This window comes from Equus asinus, chromosome 11 (genome assembly GCF_041296235.1).
Source record: "Equus asinus isolate D_3611 breed Donkey chromosome 11, EquAss-T2T_v2, whole genome shotgun sequence".
Taxonomy (NCBI): domain Eukaryota; kingdom Metazoa; phylum Chordata; class Mammalia; order Perissodactyla; family Equidae; genus Equus; species Equus asinus.
Genome location: NC_091800.1, coordinates 15,863,772 through 15,871,726, shown reverse-complemented (window position 1 = coordinate 15,871,726; position 7,955 = coordinate 15,863,772).

The window sequence follows — 7,955 nt, the reverse complement described above, 5'->3', positions numbered from 1 at the left end:
GGAGTGAGGGCTTGGAGGAAAGGTATTTTTTGGTGGTAGGAATGAGCTTTCCCCAGGGCCGTGTGAGAACACAGCTTCTCTGGCTCCATAGGGGCCGTGTTACCATGTTAGCATAGGTGCTTCCAAAGATGCCTGGAGCAACTGGGGAGCAGAGCTGGGTCTTTCGAGGGCAGCAGCCTAGTCCCCTCAACAGTAACAGGAGGGGAGCTGTCCCTGTGGAGCCTCTTAGCTGCTGCAGACCCTGACCTTGACTTCCTGCTACTGTTCTGCATCAGCTGTATCCACGTTATTTTAACACACCAGTCCTTTCCCTGTTCTAGAACTGGATTTGGACCCGTTTATCGTGGGAAGTTTACTTACCAGCTAGTATGGTGAAGGCTTCCAGTTTAATCTAGAGATTGTAGTGGATAAGAAGCCCAGAAAGACAAGACAAGCTTTGAAAGTATCCTTGACAGGAAAAGTGGTGAGTGAAGTAAAGGATGAAGTACGATCGAGTGTGGCCCCACTGAACGCCTTTTTGCGGTAGAACCATTCTGACATTTTTCAATAAACATGCATACTGAAGAAAGAATGCAAAATTGTAAACACACTGTAATCATGATTCCAGAAAATAAGCAAATTTGTGCATATTACTATGACTGGAAAGAAACACAACAGAATGTTTCATTTCTGCTTAGTGGGAATATGGATGAATTTTGTCTTCCTTTCACTTTTACTTTTTTCCCACTTTGTCTATAATAAGCATGAGTATCTTTTTATAATGAATAAACCAAAATACATAACACACATGTACACGTGCTGAAAATACATTTAAAAGAAGGATTTTAAACCATAGAAGTTCCAACTACTGGGTTTATGTGGAGCCTAAAATTCCCATTCTAATCCTATTTTTGGTTGAAAGCATTGTCTTTAGGAGGGTCGCATTTTAAAATGTAAAATACTACCTAGTAGAGGGTTACACTAATTCATTAACACCTCACTATGAGAAATGTATCGATTTTCTTTCCTGGCAAATGTAGACAGTATAAACCAAAGGGCAGGGGGACCTGCAGGTCGGTTTTGATGGAGAAAGGCCCAGGTCCTGGAAACTTTTGGCCTATGGAGGACACAGCTCTCCAGGTAAATGCTTGGGAGGAAGTGGCACTGAAGAGGTTTTCGAGGTAGAGAAAGGTGGTCTGGCCTTCGGGAGGGTTAAGGAGAAGGAGGCAGGAGGAGCAACTGAGACAAGGCTGCTGGACCTTTTGTCCACATCTCCTGCTGCAGCAAACATGCATGTTCATAAATCTTTGTGCAAATATCTGATTGTTTCTTCAGGATAAATCCTCAGAAGTAAAAGCACTGTATCAAAGGGTATAGATAATCTAAGACTTTTGATTGCCAATTTCAGGCAAGTTCTACATGAAAAGCACTATTTACTATGTGCCAGATTGGGAACACATAGTCTTAAAGAATTTCCATGAGAATTCACACAAAAAAGAAAAGCCAGTCACTACCCAGGGCCTCCCTGCTGACTCTTCTGAAAGGGGCCAGCTACATTCTATTTTGGTGAAAGTTAGGACGTTCAGGAGGACGTAAATGGTTGCATAGGATGCGATTTCGAAGTCACTTATTCAGAGAAACAGCTGAAGCCACCTTAATGTGAGAGTGAACCACGTGCTGTCACCAGGGCTCTGACAACCGGCTTCAGGTCCCAGCTGTGTGTTCAAGCAGACCTTTGTTTACTGCAGTCAAATAGACTGTCTACCAGGCATCAATACCCAGGCAATCAGCTCTGGAAGGCGGACAGCTTCAATTGTCATTTAATAGACCTATTTCCTAAACTCCCTAATATCTTGTGCTGATTGTCTTTGTCAAGTGTCCCATGAGTAAATCTAATTTAAATTGATGCTCAATTGGGCCAGGATCGAAGAACCACTGGGTGGCAATTGTAGAACAAAACTGGGTAAAATTCCTTTCATCTGTTGGTGGTTAAAGTATTTGAACTTTAATACTTAAAATACGGCCCATCTGGAATCTTTAAATGAAAGCTTTAATTCTCAGAGAAAGGATTCGAAGGTCTCTTTGTCTTCCACCAAAGGTTTTAAAAGGCAGTTGGCAATTAATAAATGAGATCATTGGCAAAGCAAAATTCTTTTTTAAACTGGATTTTAATAGGCCTGTATCTCAACCTTGGCATAGTCGTGTTTAGGATGAAAGGATGCTGGTTATTTGTATGACCTCTGGGAGACCTATGATGATCGCAGGGGAAAGAAATTATAATCCCTCAGCCATTCATGCTTGGAAGATTACTTTCAATAGGCACATAAATTATCCGTGGTGTGCTTTCCTTTGGGGGAACATTTGGAGGTTATTACAATAACCAGAAAGTATATAATAGATTGATATTTGCTGGACTACTCGTTGTTTGTTATTCTTCCTCTTTCCCCTCATTTTCTATTAGGGTCATCCTTGTCAGTTAAAAGACGCCTGGATATACGTTCCTCACTTAAGTATTCCTCTGCTTTTCCTGAGCTCTCTGCTGTAACAGAGGCCAGGCACACGTTATACTGTGTGAGGTTCTCATTAAACCTTTACATGAGATGGAGTCCTGTCACACACATTAGTGCAGCTTCTCTGAGACCTACTTAAGGTTTATTCCTTTTACCGCCGGCAATCCAAAAGCAGGTTCGTTATGAATATGAGTCAGACGGGAGTCACTACAGTACACTCCCATCAATAGCCCTAAGGCTGTTTCTCCAACCTTTAAGAAAATGTAGTACTCTGGCCATGCCAGAGGCTGAGAAATGATTCTCTGAATCCGGAATACACATGTTTACACCTCAAAACTCTTAGATAGAATAGTTACATTGAAAAAGCCACTGTCATGTGGAAAAATCTTCTGAAGACTGATGCAGTGGTACAGTCTATAAAAGCTGGGGTTAATAAACCATCCTGGGTTATAGAAGAGGACGTGTGGTGGGAAAAAGTCAATAGGCAATGTCTAATATGGAAGACAAAATGAGTTTCCAGAGAGGAAAATATTTGATTTTTGGAGGGAGTATGGATTTGATTTTCTTTTCTAGTTCTGTATGGACTTTACTATATGCTCTTTCACAAAGTGGCAATTGTGATTTAACCATAAAACCAACAGAATTTACTGTGATGAAATTTCTTGCCCTTGTATTTGATGATTGAATAAGAGGCTAATAGATAAACGAATGTTTCGTTGTTACTTACATAAATAGAATATGTAGAAAATAATAATGTGAATCTGAAATAAAGTTTTTTTAAACTTCTGAAAAACTCCCTTGATACAGCCCTATGGTTGAGAAAGATACCCTAATTTCTTTTTCCAAGACTCAAAAGTGAGGCCATAAGCTGGAGCTCTTTGATCATTTGAAGTAAATTGCCTTGACGGTGCAGAGAGAGAGAGGAGCTCTGAGATAATTAGGTTCAAAACAAGTTTTTGCAGGATGGAGACGGGAAGATTTTTGTACAGATTAAAAGATGTGTAAATGAATGATTGGGTTAAAGGTAGTATCTGGGAAAAGATACAGAGAGGGATCATAATTTGGTTAGAGCATAAAAGGGAGAGGATATTTGAATATTCATTCAATAAACACAGCTACCTACTGTGTGCAGTGCTGAGCATTTGGGGAATCCAGGCATGGGCTGCAGCAAGCTCCACTGTTGGAGCCCTAGCTCCACCCCTCAGCCCTCTCCAAAGGTCACCTGTAGCTCTGGAGGGCAGTTCCCAGCCACACTGAGGGCTTTCTCCCTCAAGCATCTGGGTCTTTCTGCCAGGGGATGTTCTCCAGCCCTGGAGTGTACCCTGCCTGTGCCCCATGCAGGCCAGAATCTCTGGGGAATTAAGTCTTGGAAGTTAGCCTCAAACAATGAGGGAGAGGAGTAGGTGGATAAATGTCCTGGGTGGGACAGTTCTGGAGTGTGAAATGCAGTATTTCAGAAGGACCCCCGGTGGATTGAGGCACAGCTGCTCACAGTGGTAACCCGCTCTTAAACACTCTTCATTTGCTGTCTTCCTTTCCTGTCTTGCTTCCCTAGGGCTACACTCTGCTGCCTGGGATCACTTCCCAAATAAACTAATTTATGCCTGAATTTTTTCTCAGGCTCTGCTTTGGGGAGAATCCAAACCAAGATATATGCTGAACAGATGTTTGATGGAGAAAAACTGTGGATATTTTTATTAAAAAGTACTGATCTTTGATTTGCATTCAGCAGAACGGAGGTTAATAGGAACTGGGGGTATTTTGATGGAAGAGAGTGAGGAAAAGTCATCAAGAGGAGTGTTTGAGAGAAACAGCAAGATTTATTCCCAGACTGGTTGTGATGTGTAATTGATTAAGAGGTTGCAATAGAATGTGCTTCTTAGCTTTGGGGATGATCACAAAGTTTGCATCATCTATAATGATTGACAATGGAAACAGGAAGAAAAGGTTTTTGGGGAAAACCTCACAAGGAATAAATAATTGTGTTTAGCGTGGGAATTTCAGGTTTTTTCCCTCAACTTGCCATATCAGTGTATTCTTTCCAATAGGATTGGTGAAAATATTCACATGCTACAATTTTTCCTTCTCTTTAGAAAAAGACTAAGGTGGGAAAATGAAGGCAAGGAGATCCCAACGTTCTTGGAGGCTAAAGGACCCCAAGGTGTGCAATGTGTGTGTGTTTTCTTCCTGCTTCAAACATCTCAAAAAACAAACAAAGAAATAAACAAACAAATGCCTTACTGCAGAATAATACTTGCTATATTGTTCAAGTTGACAAGGAAACTTAGAGTTGTTTATTCTTGTAAGTATCTTAATTTAGTTGAATCCTCTTGGCATTCAATGATATCCATTAATCTAGGCAGCTTTTGAAGATGATGATACAGTCTGTTTCTTATATCATACTTTAAAATTCTTTCCTTACTCAGGCTTTTTACAAATCTATAGTTCTAGTTTGGATTCATAAGGAGGTTACCTTTCTGGAGCCATGTTGGTATGTTTATAACCCATAGGGTTCACATCTGCCTTCAAGGTTATGAGTTGAGTTAGGAGATGACAGGATGACAACAGTAAAATGGAAGTGATTTTCCCAACCAGCCTCTCTCACCATCTGATGTGTGGAATTTTTTCCAGCATTCACAGCTGAGGCATTGCTAATTGTTGAATTTGCATTAAGATTGTAAGCTCTGGCAAGCCTAAAATTCATTTTGGCTCATTTCCTCAGCCTCATTCCACAAATAGTATCTCCAGCCCCAAATGCTGAGGCCAACGGAGAAAGATCCTGAGCCGAGTGAGGCATAGCTTTGGCCTTTTCCTTATTGTGGAAAGATGCTTTTGATAGAAATAAAAAGAATTCTAAAAATTAGAAAATGTTCCCTTAGCAGTACCTTTTCTGTGTCATTGTAGACCAAATTACTTCCCATTCTGTGGAGGAGGGACTGAGTTTTTTTCCATATCAGGGCAATTTGGGCAGAGGGAGGATTAGTCCTTTTTGGGGAATTTTGATCATTTCCTTCGAGCTTCTTTCCGCTCTAGCAACAACCCAGAGTTGGTGGCTATGTGGGAGGTCGATCTATGTTTAAATCAACACTGATTCAACAATATATTCAAGGCTGTCTTCAGAATTTATCATGCGGTGATAGCAAAAACAATTTCAAGGGTAAATGAACGTTTTTGAGGGTGGAGATTTTTTGATGCTGAAAATGCTACATTAAATAATTGTACTTCCCTCAGTTAAAAAGAACTAATGCAGATGGGTTTAAAAGGCATGAGATTTTTTCCTTCCTATGATTTCAGTTGATTTTAACAAAAATGTGTCGGGAATGTCATAGAGAAGAGTCACACTGTAAACCCACTACCACTTACTCTCTTCTTACTGAACACGGGCAGTCACTTTCCTAAGAGCAAGTAGGATAAGCAAGAATTTCTCCATCTTAAAATTAGCTTTTAAGAGCATCCAACTGTATTCAGAGGTTTGAAAAAACACGTCCAAGCTCAGCTATCTACAGGGACTATGACGTTACAAAATTTGATCCTTTTTCCTCTGCATTTTGCCTAGACTGATGAGCCATCATCATTTTATTTTCTTAATTAAGGAAGTGCCTTCAGATGTCAATTATCAAATTGGCAAATATTTCTGTTTAATAGCCAAGATAAGAATGACGCAAAAAACAAAAACAAGACAACCGTTTCATCCACCAAACGACAAACTCAATAAAATATGGTTGGTTCAGTGGAGTCTGGGAGGAGAGAAATTTGAGACCAATAAAGCACTGATTTTATTACATGTTTTGAATTCAGAATTTGTTTGGGATAATATGGATGCAATTGTAAACAACTGGGACAGTTTAGTTCTTAAAAATATTTGCATATAAACAGGAGGAAAAAAGGATCATACTAGGCCTATTTATTTCTTGATGAAGAGAGTAGAAAATGACACCAAGACGTTTTGATCAGCTTCTCCGGATGCCTCAGTTTATAGTATAATGTTTACATTGAAGGGAAAGGATGGAATTTGTAGATCTAACTCAGACTGGAAGCAGAATTGGGGAAGGAAGGTGGGGAATAAAGGATGGTGTTACGGATTATCTGTTGTTGTGTAATAAATCACGCCAAAACTGAGTGACTTAAACGACAATCGTTTTATTATCTGTTATAACTTTTGGGAGTTGGGAATTCAGGAAGGACACAGCTGGGTGTTGCTGGCTTGGGATCTCTCATGTGATTGCAGCCAGAGGTAGTTGGAGCAGTAACAGTGAGAAGGTCTGGGTATCTCTCTTCACGATGCACTTCCAGTGCGTCTCCATGCAATCTTTTCACATGGGCTAGTTTGGGCTTCTGCACCACACAGCAGTTACACGGTAGCTGGACAGTTTACATGGTGGCTCAGGCTAATGCCAGTGCTCCAGTGAGCAAGGTGAGTCAGTGTTTATGTCTTAGTCTCAGAAATCACTCAGTGTCATTTCTACCATGCTCTACTGGTTATCAGTAAGTCATCAAGTGCCTAGATTCATGGGAAGAGGAAGTAGAATCCATGTCTTGTTGGGGGAGCATCACATTTCTCGAAAAGTTTATGGACAGGAGATACCCCTGTAGCCACCTTTGGAAAGCACAATCTGCCACAGGCGGCCAGGTAAAAGCAAAGACAGCAGTGGTGTGCACCTCGTGTGCCACACGCTCTCCCTCAGCTGGGCAGAGGCCTCCATGCTGCACCTCTTCTGCCCCATGCCTTTTGATCCCAACCTCCTTTGGCTTGTTTGCATTTTCCTAGTTATAAATTTGTGGATCCAAACCTGGAAGTTCTGCTCCTGGCTCTTCCTGGCTTTGTGTTCTTCCTAAACTGGGTATCAGATCCCGGCACGGTTTCTGGTTCAGCCACCTTTTCTCTGAGCACTTCATGTGAGCACACACCGTCTCAGCCCTTGTTCCTGAAGGATCTCAGTCCTTCTTCCACATGGCTGGGTCGGTCCCTGTCGCCCCAGTGAGGGACATGGGAGATTCAGGTGAAGTGGGAGGACAATACTGACTTAGTCAGGACTAGGGAAAGACATTTTTGCTTTTGCATTTTACACCAACTACATCTTTGAGGAATTGGTGAAGACAAAGCTGAAAAAAAAGACAAAAGTTGAATTTGTGTATATAAAGTCATATAAAGTTAGAGTTATAAGAAGCTTAAAGAACATGTAGTCCAGCCTGTGTTTTACAGGTGAGGGGATTGAGGTCCAGAGGGATTTACTGATTTCCTCACTAACTCTAGTCCCGGTACTTGAATTAAGGTCTGCTGACTTCCGTGTAGGCAAACATAGAAAAAGTTCTGAATGCACCCAACACATAGTCACTAGCAACACACTTTTAATTTGCTTTATTTGTTTTTAGAAAAAACTGTTAATAAGCATTCAAACACTTTTCCTTACATTTTTCAACCTTCCAGGAAATAGTACTATTGGTATTCAAAATATGAGACACTTA